This window comes from Pinus tabuliformis, chromosome 8 (assembly GCF_031772625.1).
Source record: "Pinus tabuliformis cultivar Carrire ecotype Pingquan chromosome 8, CPIR1, whole genome shotgun sequence".
Taxonomy (NCBI): Eukaryota; Viridiplantae; Streptophyta; class Pinopsida; order Pinales; family Pinaceae; genus Pinus; species Pinus tabuliformis.
In genome coordinates, this window is record NC_142294.1 from 1,261,180,389 (window position 1) to 1,261,207,251 (window position 26,863).

Sequence of the window (26,863 nt, forward strand, 5' to 3'; positions counted from 1 at the left end):
TAAGATTGAAGGAAGGTGTGGCGAATTTTGGAAATTTTCGAAAAAAAATTGTAACTTTTAAAGGTGTCAGAAAAAGTCACAACACAATTGATGGTGCAGGAAGGTATTTCCCCTATGGAACAACTCTTGGTAATATGTCGCCCCTTTCAAACACACAACCACTAACAAGGCATGGAGGAGAGAATAGCATGGCAGGAAGACTACAGTAGAGGCCACGATAGACTAAGGAGTTCAAGAGTACAAGAGAGGATCCACGTAAGACAAGTTACAAGTAAAATATAGCCATAAATAGTGGGGCCTCTTAGGAGGCATATTAGAAATGGATTATGGGAGTGAATAGGAGAACTGCAAGCCCCCAAACCCACCAAACACTAGAAAGGGGGCTTACAAGTAGTCCAGGTTGAGAGCAGAGCTAGCACCAATGAAGAACCAAACAAGCGATGAAGACTCAAAACCATAGGGGAGAATTGAAGCCCATATCCACGAGAAACAAAAAGTCGCCAAGGAAGAAATCTAAGACCACCAAGAACGGGGAGGGAAAGACCCATTGGAGCACCCAAGGATAAAGGAATGAGGTAGGAAAAGACAAGACCTCAAGCCCCCAAATAGAGAATGTGTTGACCACCTTGCAAGTTAGCAAAGAAGATTGTATGAAAACAATTCTAAGAGGAAAATTGAAATTTACAATTCCCATTCGATGTTGCAGAGCATGGATGGAAACAATATCCACGAATTGTTGGAATCTCGGCCGATAAGGTAGTTTTGTGATAATTAAGGCTACTTCATGATTTTTCCAACTACATAACCACACTAACTCCACTCCATAACATGCATTTCCTACCCACGATGTTCTTTGCAAGCGTCCTGCCATAGGAACACTCATGAAAAATGTTTACAAGTTGAGTGCCATGAAGGAGTCCTGATGTCAATTCCATCACATGAGTGGCCAACTCGATTGCTGTGAAAACTTCATGTCACCAGCTCCCCCCAATTTTCAATCCTCTCATGGTCTTTCAGGCCTTAATGATATTCACCTGCAACAACTCCACCACATTTAACTTTACAAGGGCATGCTACCACGTCCCCTAGTTCATTGGCTAGATGGGACGACAGCAGCCCAGCCCTCCCTCCCACCCCATCTTGATTATCACCCCATCCAAGGTTAATAATATTCATTCTATTAAAAAATAAAGTTACAATTTATAGATTCAAAAATATACATCTACATATATATAGATAAAGTATTATTTTATTGAAATTTAGTTATATATTAAACTTTAATTTAATAATTAATTAGGTCATAAAATTACAAGTAAGATTTCAAATTAAGAATAAACAATAATCTAAATAATTGATTTAATTTTAACATATACCCTGGATGAGGTGACTATTGAAGCAAGGGGGAGTTTACACTGCCCCACCTAACCAACAAGTCGGGGAATGTGGCAACATGCCACTGAAAAGTGTAACTATGGTGCAGAAGGCATTTACATTCCTAATGATCAAACATATGAGAAGACATCAAGGTTATGGCGTGGAAAACACTAAGCATACAACAAGGGTGGCCATAATGGCATGCATGCACTTGTTAATACACTTGTGGGGCTTCACAGTCCAAAACGAGAGGTAGATTATTTCTTTCACAATACGATACCCTCGAGATGAAGATGGCTACGAGGATATAAGCGGCAAGAGGGGCGAGTAAAAAAGGAATAAATTGCAAGGTGAAGATTTTTTCCACACTGTGGTCTGCAAAGTCATGGAAGAATTGCCAGTCACCAATTAGGGAGTTTAATTTTGGCAAGTTCCAATTCCAGTGGGCATGTTGAACTTGGGAATCAACATTGTACGTGTTTGAATGTCGTTCACCACTTTCTCAAATAGTGAAGCAAAATTTATTATTATTTTTTAGGTTATTCAACTCAAGAATCCAAGGTCAAGCTTCCTTACTCTTCCTTCACATAATATCAATCTCAATGTTTGGAGTCATCTTTATGGTTTTGTTTTCTTTTACTTCCATCTATAATTAATTCAATGCCATTCATTCCCTCGAGCCTAGACTATGGTGGTGGTTTGTATTTTTAAATTCGATGTTCATCTTCTATCAATTTGGAAATAGAGAGGAGTGTGGAGGCTATGGAGACTCTAGCCATGTGCTACTTCATTGGGGATATATGGTCTAGGTATGATTATTGTCATTTATGTCCTAAAGTTTCTCAGGGTTATTTTAATCTTTGGCATTGGTGTTTTTCAGTTGGTGTTGATTATATACTGGAGACTCGAGGTCGCGAGCTCCGACCTGTGAGCCGCCTTGGTAGATGTTGGTATATGTTATTTTTGAATGCTCTAGGTCTTGGGTGTACCATTAGTTATCGAGTTTTTTTGTGGATTGGGTGGTGTTTGTATCTTTTATCTCAATTCCTTGGTCTGATGTCAGCACAGGTTAGCCAATAGCTTTGTGATCTTACTGTTGTTTGGAGTCGAGGAGTTAGTATGGGACGGAAGCTTGAAGTTGTGTTGGTGGTTGTCAGCCTAGATGGAAAAGGTGCCCCACTGGAATAATTTCATACCACATATCTAGCAGTAGTTTTCCATATCATGGTGAGGGGGCTCTAGGTGGGGAAAGGCACATTTTGTCCAGCACATTATATTCCACAACCCAGGCCCCATGTGTTGCCCTCTTCATGCCTAGGCGAAGAGCACAAGTAAGGAGAGGGGTTGTTTATTTTAAGGAGCATGCTCGTAAAGGAAATAACCATCTACATCATTGAATAATAGGATTTGCATCCAAATATAGTGAGCAAATCATGATTCTTGTGCAGGAGAAATTGACCTGGCCTGAAGGGGAAACTTACTACCACAAAAAAATTCATGTCAAATACAAAAGTGTTGGTAGAGTGGACGGATTAGATCCCCGACACAGGACATATGCGAGGAACATTTAATATATATAAGTAGATAGTAACTTGTATTATCAAATGAAGCTCCTCTTAGGACATATTGAAATGGATCACCATGATAGTAACTTGGATTAGCAAATGAAGCTCCTCTTAGGACGTACTAAAATGGATCACCATGAGTCTCACATGGACCTACTACAATCCTTGGATCACGTGCATGAGCACTTGAAATCTTATGATAGTAGGTTAGAGAAGATAGACTGTAGGTTGGCGATGATTGAATGATATCTTGGCATCCCTTTGACAACTGATAGACCTCTGACAGGCCCAACAACTCGTATCCTAGAGGAAACCTCTAATTTTGATCATGTTTCTTGACTATGATATAGTTCTAGTTTATGGTTCCACTTTTGTCGTTAATGTTGTGTAACGATGGATAGGCCAATATCCTGGTATAGGCTTATTTGATGATGGTTTTTTTAGTTTTTAGATGTATCTCTCGTCCATACAAAGGGTACATTTTTTGTTATAGTCTAGTCTCCCTTGTGATAGATTGGTATAACTTATTGTAATCCCTTGGTTCTGACATTAATAGAATTCAATCCATAATTTACAAAAAAAATAACATAAAATATATATCACCAAGTTTATTTCATCAATGTCAATAAACAAAAACATAATTATAAAATTAATCAAAAGATAGTAATATTAACTTTAAAGGATAAATTAGGTTTATGGTTGAGACAGCGGGAAGTGATCACTTTGGGGTGATTTGCCTAGTACAAATATTTCATTAACATACCATTCACTAGTCTCCGAGGTCCATGAACTATAGATAAAAAATAAAAAGAAAAATAAAATAAATAAATAAATTTAAAGGATAAATCAAATTCAAGATATAGCTTTCTCAAAAAGATATATAAAATGTATTTTTAATAATGTAATCGGTTTGATTTACTTATTTAGTTGCATAGTTATGTTAGGGAACAAATTAAATATTTCTAATTTCAAGTTTTGTAATAGGCCATTTCCAAAGGGGAGGCGGGAGGGGGAGGGGTCATTCTTGGCCCCGATGAAAAAGTAGACGCCTAATTCGCTTGGGACCTTGAAACAGTGACAAACAACCAAGCAGAATATCTAGCCCTTTGGAAGAGATTGCAACTTGCCAATGAACACAAAATTTGTAGGACAATTGTTATCGGTGACTCTATGCTAGTCATTCATCATTTCACCAAAGCCAAGAAGGCCATCATCTTTGATTCCTCACCATTAAATAAAGGATCCTTGCTTCAATCTCTCAGTTTGAGCATGTGGAATTCTATCACATATATAGAAACTTAAACTCGGTGGCTAACGGGCTTGCAAAAAAAGTTGCCACTATGAATCAAGGTGTTAAAGATTTGAATCACAAGTTGGACTTTTCTCTAGTTCCTTAAAAATGTTGGGAATATTAGGTTCAAACATGAATACTTGGGAGAGACCTCCCCTCTTCTTTCTCCACCTTCAGATTTTGTTGGGTCTCTCGAGGAGAATTCAATTTTTTCACATAGTGACTTTTAAACGCACTGCAAATTATGCTTTGATTGACCCTCTCCCTTTTTCGGCCCTAGATCTACATGGAACGCAATCAGTATCAAATTCTCTCATATAGGTGGCATCATTCTCAGTTTCCACCCCCTCCCGATGGTCTTGTCTATTTATTCCATGTTGTTGATATTTGTAGCTTGGGAGGTACTCCAAACCCTAGGCTTGAGGGTTATGGAGGAATTGGCACACAAAAGTGTGGCTTGTGGGTGTGAAACCCAAGCCTGTGGACTTTGAACCTTAGCATATTGGTGTGAATCCATGAGGATTTTTGGACATGTGATGATTTGAGGTGATAAAGGATCTCGAGAGCAACCGGGAGCATTGAAAATCACTCAAATCTAAGGTCTATAACTTGAGATATGAATTTTTTAAGTTAATGTGTGGGTTTGGTCAAGGTCGGCTAGGCGTTTAGGGACCTTGTGACAAGTTGTCAATCCCACACATGTGATTTGATGGATCCCTTATATTGTGTATAAAAATAAGGCGAAAGAGAGTCATTTAACATATCCAAGAAGACACATCAAGAAAGGCAACGCGAGTGTAGCCAGCTTGAGTGTGGGCAGCGCGAGTGTGAGTAGCTCGAGTGCGGGCAGCTCAAGTGCGGGCAGCACAAGTGCAGGAACACCCAAGTACAAGAACGCATGAGTGCAGGAATGAGCAAGTGCAGGAACGCACAAGTGTAGGTATGCGCAAGCACAGGAACGTGAGTGCAAGCACCACGAGTTAGGGTCGAGCATGTAGCAGACTGCACTAGGGTGATGTAGAAGCTGAACAGGGCTAGGTATGTATTGTATTGATGTGTTAAGGTTGAATTCATGTTAGTCGATGATTCACTAGGAGAGGAAATTTAGGAATTCTTTTAGCAGCCAAGAGGAAGGGTTTCCTAGGTGGTTGGGTGCCCTAACCAGGAGTAGATTATACAAAAAGGATTGGTCACTCGTGGTTTGTTAGAGAGAAGTGCAATAGTGGACCAAGTGTGGATAGTGGATTGGGAATTTATGGTATGTTGAGGACAGCGTGATAGTGCCCAAGTTGGAGCCTGGTGTGCACCATCTTCATGGACTTAGGTGGTTACTAGAGTGGAAGTTGTTGAGCTCATGGGTCTGATCAACCAGGAGTAGTTTGTGCAGCCCTAGACTTATGTGTGGAGAAGGACATCTACAATAGATGATGGGTAGTCCTCCTAACCCGTGTTCATTTTGGGAGATGGACATATTACAGTGATAGGTGGCATCTCTCCATGCCCTATGTTAGCCTTCATTGGATCAACGCAGGAATTCTATAGTGGGATGAAGTCCTTGAGTATCTGAGGATCAGTAGTGGGTAGTTGAGACTTGTTCACAAACAGAGTTGTGAACAACTCGGCGGGAGTCTCAATGTGTTGTGCCCTTGATGGACTAAGGCACAACTAGTGAGCAGATTGGATAGTCGAGGTTCAGTGGCCAAATGGAATTGGATCATTGATAGAGGCGGTGTTGCAAATCAGGATTCGAAGGACTGGGAAGGTACAAGGTATGACCGAGAGGAGCTTAGAGATAGCGCTACATCAGCCAAATGGTCAGAGTATCTTGTTGAGGGTAGATTGGTTGTCAATGGAATGACAACAAGCCCCAGTTTTGTATCTTGTATCGGTGGAGGTATGAGGGCCATTGTCCCTGGTACAGAACCCCTAGATTGTTGTATTATTCAAGTTGATTAATATAATGAAGTTGGGTTGCTGTACAAAATTGTGTAAAAAGTTGTCTATATTTTATGCACTAATAGATTTATTGTTGTTTATATTCCATTGTGAAAAGTAGCTTTGTTGTGATTATTGGTTTGGTAGCATCATAGATTTAAGATTCTATCTTAGACACCATGATCGTGGAAGTACAACATGGTATAAGAGGGTATTTGAGCTACTTTGAGGGACAGTAAATCATAGTATGCACAGCGAAGACATGGAGCAAGGGTTCAGCTAAAGACATGGAGATGTGGTCTTGACTAGCTTGGCTGTGACATTGGTTGGGAGTTTTGGTGGAGAGCCTAGTGAACAACAATTCATTATAGCGCAGATTTTTTTATCATGGACTTCCATTGATTTTCCATGGATCGTTCGAACAACTTGAGGATTTCTTTGGCATGGATGAGATCAAGATGATCGATATTGCTTCATTTGATGGAATAGATATTGGCAGGCTAGAGTCTTCATCGGATCGTGATGTTGCATATCCAAGATTGGAGGGATTTACAGGAGTGGTATTTGATCCAAGAGGATGAGTGCTTGCAGGACTAAGCCAGTGGAGATCATGTAGGCTCAAAGGGAGTCTAGCCTTAGAGAGAGCAGCCCTATGGAGGTTTAGGATCTTCAGGTTTATATGTGATGAGACAGAGGCACTAACGAGATTGCAAGGTTCATTCTATAGAGTATGTTGCAGTGATAAATGCCAGATGGGCTAGTATTGCCATTGATGATGATGAGGAGACTTCCTAGTGTTGGGAGTGTTGAGATTTGTAGCTTGGGAGGTACTCCAAACCCTAGGGTTGAGGATTGTGGAGGAGTTGGCACACAAAAGTGTGGCTTGTGGGCATGAAACCCAAGCTTGTGGGATTTTCACCTGAGCATATAGGTGTGAATCCATGAGGATTTTTGGACATGTGATTATTTGAGGTGATAGAGGATCTCGAGAGCAACTGGGAGCATCAAAAATCACTCAAATCCGAGGTCTAGAACTTGAGATATGAATTTTTGAAGTTAATGTGTGGGTTTGGTCAAGGTCAACTAGGCATTTAGAGACCTTGTGACAAGTTGTCAAGCCCACATGTGATTTGATGGATCCCTTGTATTTTGTATAAATATAATATGGAAGAGATTCATTTAACATATCCAAGAAGACACATCAAGAAAGGCAACACGAGCGTAGGAAACTCGAGTGCAGGAACATGTGAGTGCAGGAACGTGCAAGTGCAGGAACATGCAAGTGTAGGAAGGCACGAGTGAAAGAACATGCGAGTGTGGGAACGCAAGTGCAAGAACGCGCGAATGCAGGAACGCGGGAGTGCGAGAACGCGCAAGTACAAGAACGCGAGTGCAAGAACACACGAGTGCAGGAAGTATGAGTCAGCATTGAGCATGTAGCAAACTGTACCAGGGTGACAAAAAAGTTGAGCGGGGATAGGTATGTATTGTATTGATGTGTTAAGGTTGAATTGATGCTAGTGGATAATGTCCTAGGAGAGGACAGTTTAGAATTTTGTTAGCAGCCAAGAGGAAGGGTTTCTTAGGTGGCTGGATCCCCTAACAAGGAAAATATGTTATAGTAAGGATTGGTCACTCATGATCTGTTGGAGGGCAGCGTGAGAGTGGACCAAGTGTGGATAGTGGATTGGGAATTTATGGTATGTTGGAGGATAGTGTGATAATTCCCAAGTTGGAGCCTAGTGTGTACCATCTTCATGGACTTAGGTGGTTTCTAGAGTGGCAATTGTTGAGCTCATGGGTCTGATCAACTAGGAGCAGTTTGTGCAACCCTAAACTTGTGTGTGGAGATGGACATATGCAGCAAATGATGGGAAGTCCTCCTAGCCGGTGTTCATTACGGGGAGATGGAAATCTTGCAGTGATAGGTGGCAGCCCTCTGTGCCCTATGTTAGTCTTCATTGGAAGAGCGCAGGAAGACTATAGTGTGTTGAAGTCCCTGAGTAGTTGAGGAGCAGCAGTGGGCAGTTAAGAGCTGTTCACAAATGGAGTTGTGAATAACTCGACAAGACTCTTGATGTGTTGTGACCTTGATTGACTAGGGCACAACTAGTGAGAAAATTGGATAGTCGAGGTTCAGTGGTCAGATGGACTTGGATCACTCATAGAGGCAGTGTTGTAGATCGGGAGCCGAAGGAATGAGCAGGTACTCAGTACAACCGAGAGGAGTTGAGAGAGAGCGCTACATCATCCAAATGGTCAAAGCATCTTGTTGAGGGTAGATTGGTTGTCAATGGACTGAGCCCTAGATTTGTATCTTGTATTAGTGGAGGTATGAAAACCATTGTCCCTAGTACAGGAGCCCTAGATTGTTGTATTATGCAGGTTCATTAATATAACCAAGTTGGGATGTTGTACAAAATTGTGTAAAAAGTTGTCTATATTTTTTACACTTAGAGTAGATTTACTGATGTTTATTCCGTTGTGCAAAGTAGCTTTGTTGTGATTCTTGGTTTGGTAGCGTCGGAGATTTAAGATTCTATCCTAAACACCAAGATCGTGGAAGCACAACATGCCTAAGTTTTTATTTATTGTGGAATCTCTTGGATGTGGCTCTAAGTTGCTATGTGCTTGAATATCGAGTTAAGTCTCATGTTCTATGATGTTCCCTCAATGTCGTTTCTCAGTCATGGCAAGAAAACCAAAAAGATTTGGGTTTATTTGTTGCAGACTGGCTCGTGCCAAGGTCCTAGCCACAATTATATATCGAATGTCTTCGCCTTTCTGCTTTCTCATTTGTCTCTCTCAGCTTTTGAATTCGAATGCGTGAATTCCTCTATGTTAGGTAGTTGAGTATCATCGCTTTTGCTCTTATAGCTATCATACCTAGTTTTAGTTGTTGGGGGTGTGAACTTCATTGTGTTAGAAAGTCGAGACTCGGGTTCTTGTCTCAAGATGGCTAGTAGCTCTGATCCTCGGGGAAACATCAACGAAGCTGCAATGATTGATAAGCTCTTGGAGTCAACTCAAGCCTTGGTTTCTTCAAATCAAAAGCTCAAAGGCATGGTTGAGCGACAATGGTGCTCTTTCTAGCTCTTTGTGGAGCTCTTAGCCCATCATGCCGATATGGAGGATTCTTTGGACTAGTTAAGTGAGGAAGTTTGTTTGCTCAGTTCTCTTGTGCAGCTATATTGGAAACCTCAGTTACTCCTGCTGAGAGGATGCCATCTAGTGGTACTAGCTTTGGCACTCTTGCGAAAAGGAGGATAACCGTGGATTCTGAAGTGGTTAATCGTGGTTCATGGTGATTAGTGGTGAATCTTTTGCCTTGTTTTTTAAGGTTGATTTTGGCTTATTGTATCTAGTCATTGTTAAACCTCTTGCGTTGCTATGTTGACTTGTAAATTTTGTCCTCTTCTTGGGTCCTTTCATAGTGGACACCTTTTTTGTTTTAAATGGTTAGTCAACCTGAGAGGTAGTAAACACTTCGTTTACTTCGTTCAAGATCTGTTTTTTGTATCAGAAAATTGATGTAAGGGTTTTAGTCCCATATCCAACTTTTATTAATACAAACACCCTTACCCGTTTCATTGAAAAAAAAACCATTTCCAAGTTTGAAGCTCCCATTACTAATTAAATGAAGAATTTGACTTCTCAAAATGCAACCATTATAATTGGGCTTTTTTTAACTTTAGAAGAAAGATGGTTTTTATTTTTCTATTTAAGAAATTTTGATAATCTTATGGATTAGATCTCAAAATGTCTTTGATTCTAATGACATATATAGATTGTTTGCTCCTTTAACTAATGGATGTCAAGCAAAGGATCATCACAAACACAACAACAATAATGAATACAACCTAAATGATTTCTATCTATAAAATAAAAAATGTAATTGATATGATTTTTCTAATAGGAAGTGAAAAAAATGAAAGATTTAACACATATTATCATAATAAAAATAATATATATATCTACATATTTCTATTAATATATTATCATCATCATAATAATCATATAAATCTCTATAAGCTTTTTAATATATTTTTAACATATTCCCCAAGAGCATACAGGGTGTCTTATTAAAGTACTTCGTGGTGAAAATGTCATTGATTCAAAATCTCATGGGCATAAATCCATCCATGAGTACAAGTTGGTGTGCCCGAGGCCAAATACATTCCTCAAGTGATTTTCATGGCTTAAATGACTATGGATCATGATATCTCAAGCCACAAATTAGTCCCTATAATTTACAAATAAATTAAAAAACAAAAAAATGCATCTTTAACATATTATTTCATTTGTATATTTTAATTTATCTAAATAATTATATCATAATAAAGTCATCTAAATTTATAATTTTTATATATATAAAATATATAAATATGCTAAAAAAATATTTTTTTATATTTTAAAAATAAATATTTTAATTTTAAATGATATTAGAAAAATAAAAATAAATTCATAAATTCTTATTAAAATAAGATTTAAATGTTTAGCTAATTTTAATTTTTAAATGTATTGTTTTCATATTAATCCTAATGGATCATATATTTTTTAAATGTATTATTTTTATATTAATCTTAATGGATTATATAGATTAAAGTAATTTTTAAAATATGTTCAGTATGTGATACTTTCATAATTATTTAGTTTTATGAAATTAGAAATAATTTAATTGTCTGGAAATCATAATTAGATACCAAAAATAACTTCCATTAAGAAGTCACCAATGAAGTTATATACTAACACATTAGATAAAGTTCAAAATATATTAAATGTGATAGTAATTTTATAACTACTTTAAGTTATAAATTATATGGAAATTATAATTATATATAAAATGATAATTTTATTAAAAAAATTGAAAATTCTTGAAATTATAAATTAATAATATTTTTTATTAACAAAATTAAAAGAATAAAAATTAATATCATATTCAAAAATAAAATATAATCACATCACAAATTATTTCTGGTAAAGTTTTCATTAAGTAATAATTGTTGAAAAAAAATGAAGTATAAAAAATAGAATAAAATAATAAGCATGAAGTAAAAACTTATGATAATTTTTTTTACAACAATATTCTAAAATGAACTTATATCGGCGTCCTCATTACCAAGTAAGTCTCCAAAAAAAACACAAAAAGGTGTAAATTAATACCTAGGTTCCCAAAAATATACAATGATAGAGCCAAAGATGCATCTGCAATCAAAAGGAGTACACAACATGATATCATCAACAACCAACAACTACAACATCAGTGCAAAGGCACAAATACATAAATCAAATAAAGAACTAAGACATCAAACTAACGAGTATCATTGAGAATTGGATATGGATAACCAAAATTGGCATTGGTACCCATCCAAATACATGGGTAACCATAGGATCCATAGATAACCAAACTCGGATGCCTCTTATCCCTAATTTGGTTACTATTCATTGATACAGCTTACTCATATAACGAATGTGGGTCCTTTATTGTGACTTATTTTAACCATTTTTAAATTCAAGTGCTTTCATTTAATGTTTAGAGCATTCTAGTGTAGATCATAGCTTGAAATTGGACCATAGGCCATTATTAATTGTGTACTTGTTCTACCACTTTGCCTTGGTGATTATAATGTGTCCTTAGTTGAGAGTGGCCTTCTTTAGGGTCGTTTCTTTAACTCTCTAGAAGGGACACAAATAGGACACTGTAATGATGGTAGTCCATGTTCTTAACACTTGTCATCATTCCTCAGCGTCTGCTATCCCATCTTTTGATTCGTTTTTGTTAGTCGCTCCTACTAGCTCATTGTTTGCCCTGCCCTATGAGAAGAAGGGTTGAATATACCCACAGTTAACGCAGTGGTGAGAAAATAATGAGCATGAGCTGAATATTAAAATGCAAAAGAATGGAAAGGGATGTCAAGCAAGTAAAATCAAATTTTAGGTTGAGCTCTACCCCTTTACATAGCCACTCGTCCTCAAGAGTATCCATGCATAACACGCCTATCAAAGTAAAAGGAAATCTCAATTAATATCCCAACCTCGATGAAGCAATAACCTACCCATCATCAAAGGGAGACTACATGATCATTATTACTTGATAAATCAATAAAAGTTGTTAAACAAGCTATATCAAAGCAAGAAAGAGTAAGGTAAATATTAAGGGCTTAGAAAAACAAAGGCGAGGAAAGGTAACTCAAGTAGCTAGCCACTCCTACGAAGGCGCTCAATGACAATGGTTTTGCATAACCTAGTATAAGACTATGACACCTTTCATGAAGTAAACCCCAAGCCATAACACCTATCACTTACACATAACATTTGAAAGGGTTGTCCCAAGAACTATTCCTTCCCTTGGGGTTGGAAGCACCTAATAAGGTCATATGATAACCCTCACATACCTAGGTGAGGTAATTTGTACACTATCATAAGCTAGTTGGACATTTGAAGATGATACTTGTGTAAATATTTTCATCACTTTAGTGTTGAATATGGTCCATCTTGATGCTTTTATGGTTCTTGTATCTGTGATATTGATCTCACATTACTCCTTGAGTATGTGCTAGATGATTCTTACAAGTGCAACCAAGATCCCTTAAGGAGTAAGTGATACTTCTCCATCACACAACAAGGCAACTCTAGCCCATTCAACGATGATGCACGACACCTAATGGAGGACATTGAAACCTTATTAAGGAAAGTTGATTTTGATGATGACTTTGCACTTCAACCCTAAGACTTTGGACACTGTGTTTTGGAGCCAGGGCATTTACTTCAGAGATTATGCATCCTCGAGATTATTAGATGTCCTCCATCTAGAATTGTACCTTCTTGATGGATGTTGCACTTCTCCTTGTGGTGATTGATGGTGTTGATCACGTGGGACCCCTTTGGAGGGGTAAATGCACTCTCTAACTTGATGACATCATTCCCTACCTTAATGACAACATCCTTGTTCCTCATTTCATGATGGCAAGAGCAATTTTGACAATGATGTGGACTTTCGACGGTTATTTTGGTGATATGCCAACTCATTTAGATGGTGATCCATAATTTAGGTGGTAAAAAGACATGTCCTTTTAAGTTGTTCTTTACACGTTTTCATGGATAGACATGTCCTTTTAAAGGATGATATTGAGTTTGGAGGACATTAGACTCTCATGTGGGCTAATTAAGGCTTCATATTAGGTTATTTCCTTGATTTGGCTATTTTTGGGTCGACTTGTGACCTATCCCCTTGTATCATGGGCCTTTTTAGGTCTATTTAGGGAAAATCAACTTGGCTACCCTCATAAATAGAGGGGAGTCGATTTCACTTAGATCATTGTCATAATTACCCTTGTTCATTAGCGATCACTTCTCTCTAGTACACAACAAAGGACTAGTAGAGTAACTTTTTCTTAGGTGGATCTTGGATGTGATGTGATCTCTTTTCATGGATGGTTATGGTGAATCTTGGGTGTTGCATAATGAAGTTAGTTTATTTGCCTTATGTTGGTTTTATGTTTCATGGGATGTATGTTCATGTGCCAAATTAGTTTATTTGTTGTTTCTTTCATTTTTCCCTATCAAGCAAAGCCCTCCTCCAAGCAATTGAGGAATAGATATAGGTTTTTATTTCCCTATTCATCCAGAAAATTGAAAACCTAGATTGCAAACCCTGGGGTAACTTAATTTATTTGCAATAGCTTTATTTGGATTTATAATCACTCCAAAAGAAACCTTAAAATAATTCATATCTTAGATTCCATTTGCCCTAGATTGATAAGGCACTAGTCTTTATCACTTATGGCATTTTTTTAAAAAACCCTAATTCTTGTATTTTTCATTTCATGGTAAATTAGTGTTAAATTTTAGCAAAATCTTGTGGTACTAGCATTTAATGACTTGATGTATACTCTAGGATTTAATTTTGTTTAAATGTGCATTAAAGAAGTTAATTCAAAAAATTTCAGGCATTTTTCAACGATTTTTTAGGGTTTGCATTGTACTTTATTCGTTGTTGTATGCAATTCTAACCATCAAAATTTGTTGTAATTTTTTCTTAATTTTAACCTTCACTACATAAAATTTTCATACCACTTTAATGGCTCATTATTTTGTCATTATAAACTTATGCTTTGCTATAATTCGCTACCTTAAAACCCTAGTTTATAGTAACCTTGAGTTTTTCTTGAATTGGTATGTTTGAGTAACATATTTGACACTCCTTAAGCTAAACCCTAGCCTTTAGATTAACCCATATGCCCCTTGAACCCGAGTCTCAAATTTAGTCCTCCATCAACTATAAACCTTAATTTGTCATATCCTAATCTAGTGCATATTTTTATTATAGGACCCTTAGGGGTCACTTAACTTTGAAATCCTTGGGTTACTCAATCCCTAAGCCCCATCAGGGAAGCCTCTTGAATTGTGTACTTCACTAAAAAGAGAGGAGTAATTGTTATGGCGAAAATGGTAACACTCCCATGTTTTGCACGTTGTATATGTCACATATTATGGCTTTGCACTAGGTGCTAGATTGTGTTGTTACAAGCATCAAGATAGCATAAATATAGAAATATCATTACATGATCTTATTGTATGTTTCAAGAACACATCTCCAAGAGGGAGGAAAACTCCAAGTGAAGGTTGTAAGTAATTGCGCTCATCAAGGATTAGTTTATCTTATGCATTTGTGCCTGACAATAATACAAAGACAAAGATCCTCTACCCATATCCTACTCTACAAACAAACTTGTGAGTTAAGAGAAGTGTTGTAAGAACTACAAACTAGTCACATCACAGGGATATAAATCTCCAAGACAAACTTCACAATTTCCAACCTTAAGCATTCACTGAAAGATTCAAGCTACTAAGAATTGTGATTAACTTGGCAAGCATGTTAGGCATACAAATGAAGAGTACATGACATGGAATGCCAAGTAAACTAACTCAAGGCGAGAGTCAAGCATTTGGAGAATGGTTAGACTAAGAGGGAATAATCTTGAAGATTGAGAAGTTGTTGCAATGCCTACGCTTGTACATCTAACAATGAAGAGATGCAAGACATTAAGAAGCAACAATCAACACAAATATCATCCAATAATCCATAATTAACGCACCACCAAGTGAGATGCTAGATAAGTGATCCAAGTACAACATAAAGTGAAAAGCAACATGCTTTATATTTCTTGGAATTCCTATGAAATTTTGATAAAATACTATTGTAACTTGATGTTCACAAGGGCATAAAGGTTTTGAAGAAAATGAAATAACAAATATTGTGATTTTTGTACTAATGTGAAATTTACTAATGTAACTATTATAACTGGATGTCCTTGGTCAGATCAAGCTTTATATATTAAGCGACATCATCTAGAGGAAATGATAATTAAAAACTAAAATCATCTAGAAAAATATATGGTAATTATTGAAATCATTGAAATCATCTCTCTTCCAAAGGTGTGCCTGATATTATAGTTTTGCTTTTAACAATTTTCATGGACCCAACCAAACCCATTGGGAGTTTCCCATTCATAGTTGCATTTTTTAATTCTCTTCTATAATATTATTATTATATTTTATATATTCATCATTGTTATGATTATATATTACATCTACTCTTAATCAAATACTCATCATTGTGATTATATATTACACTTACTGTTAATCCATTTTTAAAGAGAAAACAAGAAGATAAGTCATCTAAAAGAGACATTTATACTTAATCTCAAATCAAGTTTTTAGAGAAAAACAAAAAAGTAAGTCATCTAGATGTAATGGTACAACATAAGTTAGCTAGAATTATGTTGTAGACCTTAAGTCTAGCTAACTTATGGTGCGAAGCCGCTTGTCCCTCCGGGGAGCAAGGAAAATAAGAAAGCAACTCGACGGAGGAAGCAAGAAAGGCTTGTACAAGCTCTAGACAAGTTATATTGTGATTTTCCCTAGAACACTTGAATCAAGAGTATATTGTAAATGTAACACCCTATTAATAACAATTAAACCAAATAAAAATCAAGAATATACTGTAAATATAACAAACCCTATTAATAACAATTAAATCAAAAAATTAAAATTGCATAGACAACTTATCTTGAATTTAAACGCAATTTACACGTAACAAACCTCCCTCAACATAACCATATAATCAAATAACTTGAGTAAAAATAATTACTATTTGAATTTAAAGGCAAGGTAAACGTAACAAACCTCCCTCAAAATAACTATATAACCAAATAATTGAAATAAAAATAATTACATGAGTAAATATAAACGCAACAAACCATCCTAATAACCAATATAGATCCATCTTAAGCAATGATTTAACATGAGCCGAGAGGGATCGAATTTCTTTAGGTGCAAACTTATTTTAGAGAGCAAAAAGGCAATGTGTAATTTTTTATTATTTAAATTATATTTTTGAATCTTGTAGAGATTACATAACATGTGCACTAATCCATTTTATTAACACACATTAAACTTGTTTTTTATTATTAATATATTTTTAAGTATACATCAATATTAATTCATATTAAAATATTTTATTTATAAATAACCTAGGGTATTTTATTCTATACAACATTAAATATATTTTCTTAAAATGTTTTCTATATATCGATAGTGTCAAAATATTTTTGAAAAGTATAAATTTCAAACATCTTACTCACATTTTTTTTACTTCTAATTACTATACATGAAATTATATTAAATCATATCGACAACTAATTAAATATGAATAAGCATATTTGTTTCCTTTTTATTATAGAAGATATTGTTTTTCTATTTAGAAAATATTTTATTTTTATTTTGAGAGGAACATACATATTTATATATCACCTTCACATCGGGTTGTAGAATGAGTCTCTCCACTCAAAAACCAACATAGACCCATCTTAAACACGGATCTAACATGAGCCAAGAGAGATCAAATTTCATTAGGTGCAAACTTATATTAAGCAAAAAACAATATGTAATTTTTTATTGTTTAAATTGTATTTTTTGATGTTATAGAGATTACATAACACATGTATTGAGTCATTTTATGAGCACACATTAAACTTGTTTTTTATTATTAATATATTTTTAGTATATGTCAATATTAATTCATATTAAAATATTTTATTCATAATTCACATTGGATATTTTATTATATACAAAATTAAAATAAATATTTTTAAAAACACAGGATTTAAACATATTAATCATATTTTTTTTATTTATAATTATTTTATATGAAATTATATTAGCCCTTTTTTATTTATAATTATTTTATATGAAATTATATTAGCCCATATAGACAATTAATTAATATGCATGGCATATTTTTCTTTTCTTTTTCATTATGACTGATTGTTTTTTAGAAAATATTTTATTTTTATTTTAAAATAAAATATTTTATTTTTATTTTAAAATAGATAAACTTACGAGACTATAAAATGAATCTCCCCCTTCAAATAACAATTAAATCAAGCCATTAAAATTAAAATAAAAATAATTTCATGAGAGAACAACTCAGAAGTTGACTTTAAAAAGCAACTAAGAGAACAACCCAGAAGTTGACTTTAAAAAGCGAACTAAGAGAACAACCCAAAAGTTCACTTTAAAAAGCGAACCATGAAGGGCAAAAACCTAACAAGTATGGCTGGTCCATAAAATGTTCTTGTATATTTAATATTTAATAAAAGCTTTTGTTGGCAACAAAATAAAAAAGAAATTTAGAATCTCGGTTACAAGCCTCTAACAGAAATTATATTTCAATGTTCAATGATAAAAGATTTGTCTAGTATTATCTATACCCCAACTGGCAATTTTGATTATCATAGTGCTCTCTTGACATTTTGATATCAGCGCTTAATGAGTTTTCCTCTTGTTTTCGAGAAGAGAGGAAAACGGCCCAATCTGCAAATTATCGTTTATATTAATAGTGAATATATATATATATATACCATCCCATCCCATTGTTCTCTAAAAACACAAATCCCAATATGAAGCAACAGAAATCCATATTATATTTAGAAGGATATTAATACTCGCAACATTGTGAGTAAAGCAATGCCACGTTCTTGCACTATTACTCCCAGTGCTTCTACCAAAACAAATAGCTAATTACCTTAATTCATAGTTCACTTTACATGATCCCTTAGAAGAATATAATCTAATCATTTCTATCAAAAGCATTGAAGATACCGAGACCCTGTGTATTTTATTACATGACAACCTTTTCTGGAAGACTTGCAGCTAAATGTCATCCACGTGATGTAATCGATTGCCTTGATTCATACAATGAAAGGAATGAACCCTATGATGATCAATTTTCATATAAAATTAGTAACCCCTTCTCAGCCTTTCTGGAAGACTAAGCATTTTTCAATCGTAGCAAGCAAGCTAAGACTCGAAGGGAATTATATAAATAGTATTAATCTCTGCCAATCAGAGAAAGCTAGGTCTTGAAGGCAATTAACTGAATAGTAAAACAGAAATTCATGCAAGATTTTAATTGAAAGTAAGGGTTATACAATCAATGAGGCATGATGGAATACCAACTGCAAACTACAAGATTAGTCCAAAGCTGCTTTAGAAAGGGTTAGTATAAGCAATTCTTATTTTCAAGAGACAGAATGCAACAGAACCATAACCCATTAATTGTGTAGTTGAAAAGATGGGACTGCTTATTGTATTGCTATCACTCAAAAACCATCATTAATGCACCACACAAACTCATGTCATCTCTTAATCTTAAGTGATGCATGTAGGCAAAGACTAGACTCTGATGTTTACCGACCACCCCACATTGTTTCGGTGAAGTAAACCTTCCATCGCTGACAAGCTCGTTCCTCAGTAGTATAATATGCAAGCCTTTGCTCACATACACCTGTCATCCATCAAGACAATATAAACTAGCATTCCTGTGACTATATTACAAGAAGAGTCCAACCAAAATCTTCCTAAGCCGATAACATCTATCCTATTATCAAGTAGATGTTACCAGTTTGAAGGACATTCAACAAAGTAAACCAGAAAAGCTTCAGAATTTAAAATGTCAAATTAAGTGGATCCTCAAGATTTCGTTGTTTTGCTAGAGTAACAGCCCAATAAAAAAATCATAACAGTGGGAATTTAAAGATTTGAGTCTGCTTATTTGTTAAAAATCCTTACTGTTGTGGCAACCATGCTATAAAGGTGAGTTGTATGAAATTCAAGCACCTATCACAAACTGAATACTCCCTGTGAAATTGAAATTTAAAACTTGCATCCAACACAGTTCATTTTCAATGGTTTGCATATTATCACTATATATGAAGCCTTCAGAGGTTCAAGAAATGTTATGAATTATACCTATAAAAGATACTGCTTAAACCGAGACAATCAGAGAACCAATAAAATAATCCCACTCCTGGTTAGCCTAGTTTGGAATACTGTAGTGTAAAATCTGATCCAACATGAAGTCAGTCCAAAAACATGAAGATAATAATTGACTAGTATCCATGTTTGTCTAGTGCAAAAATTCTTACTCATTTGTTTTCATCCTCGGGGATACACCAAGACAACTCAACTCAAAACCGTGAAACACAACCAGTTAGTGCCAACCAAGCACCATGGTCACAAATACCCAACTAAGACCCCACTTGCTCAAAGATGTCTAGAGGCATCATGTTATTTAACATGCAAGCTTGTCCTTATTCATTTTCAAGTGCTCAGGAAAAATTAGAGATTGAAACTGCAAGTTCTGACTGAGTGAGAATGAGTGGAAATGACTCGTGGCTAAATATTGTAGACTTTGCTGCACAGTTTCAAGTTTTTCTATGGTTATCAACATCGTTATGACATTCTCCATGTAATATGCGTAATTCAAATAATTATATCTGAAAAGATAACTAATTCATGCTGAAGTTTAATATATTAAATGGTTAGAAGGGGTGAAAAATGCTGATCTGCTGAAGATAAAAGATATGCTTTGCTGAAAGGCATGCGTCATTCTCATCATGTTAATTTGCATTTACATTTTTCATTTCTTATGATATGTTTCTCGTCACAATTGCATTTAGATGTGTCCTCAGTGTCAGCCTTTTACTTCTAGTGAGGAGATAGCCTAATAAAGGCCCATTCACCAGGTGCTATGCTAATTCTGTTACAGCAAGATTGGATGGAAAAGGGCACCGAAGAAAGCCCAAAAATTTGTTCTGAATCTCTTTCATGCGGTAATGATTCTACTATTGTTTCGCACCCTCCTACATTAATCAGCATTGATGAATATAATGATGCATCCTCTCATTACGGTCACTGCCCTACATGGGTCTGCAAAGCTTTGGAGCCTTGTGGTTGCCATATTAAGAGTATCTGGAATGGCTTTTCATTTTTTCAATGTTCAAGAAACATGAAACATTTTTAACGGTATGTTCTGAATGAGTAACAATGACTCCTGGGTATAGAACGTAGACTTTGCTGAACAATTCCAAGTTTCTCTGTGGTTATCTATATAATGCCATGTTAATATGAACTATGTGAATTTCAAATACAAATAGATGAATAGATACCTAGATCATATTGAACATTGACATACGGAATTCTTGAAAGGGATGAAACCTGGTCACATTAAGCTGAAGTTTGCCTGCACAACCCTATAAGACATTGAAGGATGGATCATGGGAATCTCTTTATGTTGTTATTTCATGTTTTGATAAACATTTCTAATGTTGCTACATCTGTGGAGAAATCCAACTTCAAGCTTGTTCAAAGTAGCACATCCTCATTTCTAGATAGAGACTCGAAACCTTCCAGCAAAGTCTATACTCTACCTCAACAAGCCTAAAATAGGTGTCTCGTGCTTTCTGAGTGCCAATAAAAAAGGCAAACTGCAAGCAATTAAGATATCTGGCACCTCCAAACACCCTTGATCCTCTGCTCTACTTCTCCATCATCTGTTCCCGCAGATCATGCTAGATGAACAAGTATCTAATGCCAAAAGCATGTGTCTCCTGGCAACAAACTGGCTGTCAGGGTTTGAGCAAAATCAAAAGGAAAAATTAGACCCAACCAAGGCCATTCATGGTAACTTAAAAATGTCAACAAGGTGCTATAAGGCAGTTACAAATCATACAATCTAGATTTCACAAAAGCCCAAAACAGAAAAAAATTTAACCCCCTTGGGCATGTGTCATTATTTCAAAGAACTAATTGCCAACAAGAGCAAATGCCAGTGGGCATCAGAAACAAAACAGACAAGACCAGAGAGCAGAGGAAACTTACTTCTGCTCAAATTAAAACATGAAGAAAAACTGTACCCTGTTCACTCTAAACCAGTGTAGTCACGATCAGCCAGTGGGTGTCAGGGAGACCAGAGGAAACTTACTTAAACTAAGCAAGTTAAAACATGAACAACAACTAGAGCCCGTCTACTATAAACCAGTGTAGCCAGGAAAACCCCCTTGGGCCTAAATATGCCAATGTTTGAAAGAACTATGGCCAACAAGAGCAAATGCCAATAGGCATGAGAAACAAAACAGACAATACCAGAGACCAGGGGAAACTTACTAAGCTGCTCAAGTTAAAACATGGTTAAAAACTGTACCCCATTCAGTTGCAACCAGTGGAGTTAGAATCAGCCAATGGGTGTCAGAAAGACCGGAGGAAACTTACTTAAACTAAGCAAATTAAAACATGAAAAAAAACTAGACCCATTCACTATACACCAGTGTAGTCAGAAAGACCAGAGGAAACTTAAACCAAGCAAGTTAAAGCATGAAGAAAAACTAGACCCCGTTCACTATAAACCAGTAGTCAGAATGGACTCGGCTATGCCCAAAAACTATCCAAGTAAGTTGCTGCCTCAGTCCGACTCAGTCAAGTCAGACAAAAAACTCCCGACTCGTCCAAGTCCATTATTGTCAAACACGTCACCCTGCCAGCAGGCCCCAGGCAAAAGTACCATGAAAATAAATTTTTTAAAAATAATAAGAAAAGAAATAACAAATTTACAAGAAGACAAATAAAAATAAATTTAAAATACAAATCAAACCCTTAAACTACCTTTCTAAAAGTGCCCCTTACTTTTCTAACATCATCTTACTTCTCAAAACTTGCATTTGGGCTATTTGGAGCTGAAGGCAGAAGGTAACCCTTCCTAGCAACCTGCTGTTGAAGCTGATTTGACACTGATTAAAAGTTGAGCAGCATTGCCTCATAAGTTAGAATTTGATGAATTTATGGATTCTCGAGGCCATTTAGGGCCTCAATGTTCATATATTATGCCCCGCTAAATCAATTATTTTTTCATAACGATCATTTTATGTCTCAGGACTCGTACATTATATATGTCGATTGATTTTGCCTATTTGCACCCTCACATGCAATATAAATCAGCAAACATGTGTATTTAATTTCCCTTACCAAGCTTTTTCTCATTTTCCCTTACCAAAGAGACTCAACATTTTCTCATTTCCCTTACCAAACATGAAGGTGATGGTAGCTGACTGTAAGAAGATTGAAAAGGTAGGGAAATGCCATAAGGTCAAATTGCAGATTCAAGACTTTAATTTAGAATCTTCGTTCTTCACTGTACCATTAGGTGGAGTAGATGTGGTCTTAGGTATCCAATGGCTACGAACTCTAGGCACTTATGCTGCCAACCATCAAGTACAGTTCATAAGATTTAACTGGGGAGGCCAGAGGTACAAATTACACGGATTCCAAGCACCAGAGAATCAAATTGTATCGTCATCTCAGATGATGAAGATGATTCGAAAAGGAGCACCCGCTTACGTAGTACAATGTCACCAATTAGAAATGTTATCTGCAAATATGATCAGTGAAGAGTCACCAAAGGTACAAGATCTAATTTAGAAGCATGAAAAGGTATTTCAAGACCTGCCTATGAAAATGCCTCCTAACAGAGAAATTGAGCATACAACAGAAGTCAAAGCAGGGTCGGACCCGTCAACATCAAGTCGTATCGATACCCACATCACCAAAAGATAGAAATTGGGAGATTAATCCAAGACCTTTTAAAGTGTGAGATCATCTCAAAAAGTAAAAGTCCGTATGTTGCTCCAATGGTATTGGTAAGGAAGAAGGATGGTTCATTCAGGCTATGCATTGACTATAGAGGATTAAACAAAATAACGATTAAAAACAAATTCCCAATCCCTTTTATCGACAAAATGTTGGATGAGCTACATGGCGCAAACTACTTTTCAAAATTGGACTTAAGGTCAGGGTATTACCAAATCAGAATCAGGTTGGAAGACATACCAAAAACGGCATTCCGAACACACGAAGGTCACTATGAATTTAAAGTAATGTGGTTTGGGTTAACCAATGCACCAGCAACATTCCAAGATTTGTATGGATATGAACCCCCAAAATGGAAGGATCTAGCTACCGTCCAAACAAATCTACCTGTTGTTAAAAACCAACTAGAAGAAACCCAAAAAATCGTCCAAACCCTAAAAGAAAATTTGAATAATGCAAGGAACCGTATGAAGCAACAAGCGGACCGAAATAGAACCGAAAGAGAATTTGAAGTCGAAGAGTGGGTATTTGTCAAGCTCCAACCATACAAACAATTGTCTCTGAAACAAAAAGGAAAAAATAAATTGGCACCGAAGTTCTATGGACCATATTAGATCAATAAAAAGATCAGCCAAGTTGCATATAGTTTAAGCCTTCCAGAGAAAAGTTGTGTTCACAACGTCTTCCATGTCTCCTGCCTAAAAAGGGCACTGGGTGACCATCAATCAGCGCAAACAACGCTTCCATCTCTAGATGATGAAGGAAGGGTCATTCTAGAACCAGAAGGTATCTTATCTATTAGAGAAAAGAAGCTTCGATCTCGTACAATCAAGGAATACTTGATCAAGTGGAAGGACTTACCAGAAGAAGAAGCTTCATGGGAGACTGAAACATTTATTCAGCAACATCCGTCGTTACGTATGCTTTGAGGACAAAGCATTCTTTTGAGAGGAAGGCAATGTTATGTAAAAATTAGTTAGTTATAGATTATTAGGCAAAGGGCATGATCAAAGATCATGCCCGTTCACCAAGAGGTACCTAAGGCGGTATATAGCCAGGGCCTCTCAAGAGAATGTAAACATCATATTTTAACTATTAATAAAATGTTTTTTCATGGCTATCAATAGCTAAAGTATTGTGTTGTCATCACAATATCTAAATTTTGGTGCTGCAACCCACTTGGGCTACTTTTGTTGATGCCCTTACGGAGGAATTCTACCCTATAGGGAACTATGATGACCAGTACATGAGAGGACAACTATGTGACAAGAGAGGGACTAGACAATGCCCGAGTGCACCAATAATTTCCATACCTTATGCTCAAAGTTAGGTATCAAAGACTAAGACTCCGAGCAGCACCTGGTCTTGAAGTACAAGAGTGGCCTACTTAGGTACATCCAAACAAAAATGGATTTCTTGGACACCTCCTCATTAGGAGTCACTTATCAATATGTTGTCAAAATTGAGCAGAAATTTAAGCAACTTTATAAGCGAGAGTTCAGGTCTGCAAATACTCTGCAACAAAAGCTTGGAAAAAGTGGCCCCAACTCACAGAACAAGGGACAAAGCAAGGGGAGCCAACCTCAAGAAAGCCAACCCATGTCATAAGCGAAAGTGGTGTAAATTCCACAAAAGCCCATGGCACAACATTGATGAATGTCATTGGAAACAATCATTGTTGGTGAAGCTTAAAGAAAAAGAAATAGACTCTGGCTATAATTCTTATTTAAAGCAGGATAAAGGAGAGTGGATTATTGATGCAGAACTTAGTGCTACGTGGGCCACCTTTGCGTTCCTACAAGGAGTGTGCCAAGCTAATTTGTGAGGCGCATTAGAGTTGGGTGGCAATGCACTTTGGTGTGGAGAAGACAATAGTAGTACTTCAGAAGTATTTCTACTAGCCAAAGATTCAACAAGATGTCCAATGATATAGCAGATTGTGTAATGCTTATGCCATTGCCAAACCAACCATCACAAAGCACAGGTTGTACACTCCTCTACCTACCCTAAACAAGCCCTGGGAGTCAATCTCCATGGATTACATGTCACATTTGTCATCCACCAAGCATGGCAACGATTGTGTCTATGGTTGTCGATCGGTTCTCCAAGATGGCCATTTTGGCACTATACAAGAAGAGTAGCACAGCTAAAGCCACTACTAAACTCTTCTTTGAGTGTGTTTGGGTTCATTTTGGGCTACCTCAAACCATTATTTCAAATAGGGGCAGTAGGTTCCTTAGCAACTTTTGGTTTAGCCTATAGTCTGTGATGGATACCAAGTTGACCATATCAACTACTTTTCATACCCAACCAAATGGACAAACAAAAGTGGTCAATAGGATGATTACGCATACCCTACACATTTACAACTCCAAACATCCACGTACATGGGATGAAATCCTTCCATATGTTCAGCATAGCTATAATAGAGCCCTCCACAACTCTATTGGCCACAATCCTTTTCAGGTGTGCCTAGGATTCCAACCATTGGCCCTAACTAATGTAGTTATGCCCATTGCATCTTCTTCACCAGCAAAGTCCTCCCATGCTTAGGTTGAAGCAGATAAGGCAACCATATTTGTTGAGTTGATCCAACAACTCCAATAACAAGTCCATGATATCTTATAGAAACTCGATGCCAAGTACAAGCAATGAAATGACCAACACAAGGTCCCACATAAGTTTCGGGTTGGTGATAAGGTGTGGTTACATTTACAGAAGGAGCGCCTCACAAGCCCCCATAAGAAGCTCAGACCACTATGATATAGGTCTTACACAATCATAAAGGCTATGGCTGAAAATTTCTTTGAATTGAGTATTCCCCCTTTCCTTGGCTTGCACCCAGTATTTAATGTGGAGCTATTTTGACCATATTTTCCACCTCTGTGAACACCTCAAAGGCAGTGGAATAATTGGCCCCCACATAACTCAATATTGGCTACTTTGAACAAGCTATAGTGAATTTGATCATGGAGACCATGACAAAGGATACCCGCCAACACCACATAAAACTCTACTAGATTTTCGAAGTGGGGCAGCTTCTTCACCAAGGCAAGTGGTTCACCAGAAGCCACATTCAACAGAAGTTTCCCCATCTAATGAGGGAACTTGACCCAATGGAGACCATTGCTTACTACGCGAGGAGGATTGATCTAGGTAGATATTGGTGGCCACGCACCTCTTACATTATCTCAACGTTTCTCTATCTTCTTGACAGTTTTTATATGATTTTTGGGTTTCAAACTTACAAGGCCATTTTGAGGCGCTAAATGATGTTTTTACACAATCATAAAGGTTGTGGGTCTTACACAATCATAAAGGTTGTGGGTGAAAATTCCTTTGAATTGAGTATTATGCCTTTCCTTGGCTTGCACCCAGTATTTAATGTGGAGCTACCTTGACCATATTTTCCACCTCTGTTGAACACCTTGGATCATGACACCACGACAAAGGATACCCGCCAACACCACATACAATTCCACTAAGTTTTCAAAGCAGAGTTGCTTCTTCACCAAGGCAAGTGGTTCACCAAGGGCCACATTCAACAGAAGTTTCCCCATCTGATGATGGAACTTGACGCAATAGAGATTACTGCTTCCTACAGGGAGTGGACAGATCCAGGTGGATATTAGTGGCCACTCACCTCTTACATTGTCTCAACGTTTCTCTATCTGCTTAGCAATTTTTCTATGATTTTCGGGTTTTAGACTTA

The 26,863-nt window shown here is 36.5% G+C and overlaps 1 long non-coding RNA gene across 2 annotated transcripts in view; it reads right to left on the bottom strand.

Moving 5' to 3' along the window:
- Positions 1–18,762: 18,762 nt before the first annotated feature.
- LOC149239971 (uncharacterized) overlaps positions 18,763–26,863 on the bottom strand; it is a 51,656-nt gene continuing 43,555 nt past the window's right edge. For both annotated transcript variants that reach the window (XR_016246472.1, XR_016246473.1), the window contains one exon: positions 18,763–19,015. This is a non-coding gene — a long non-coding RNA (uncharacterized LOC149239971). The remainder of the gene's footprint in view (positions 19,016–26,863) is intronic.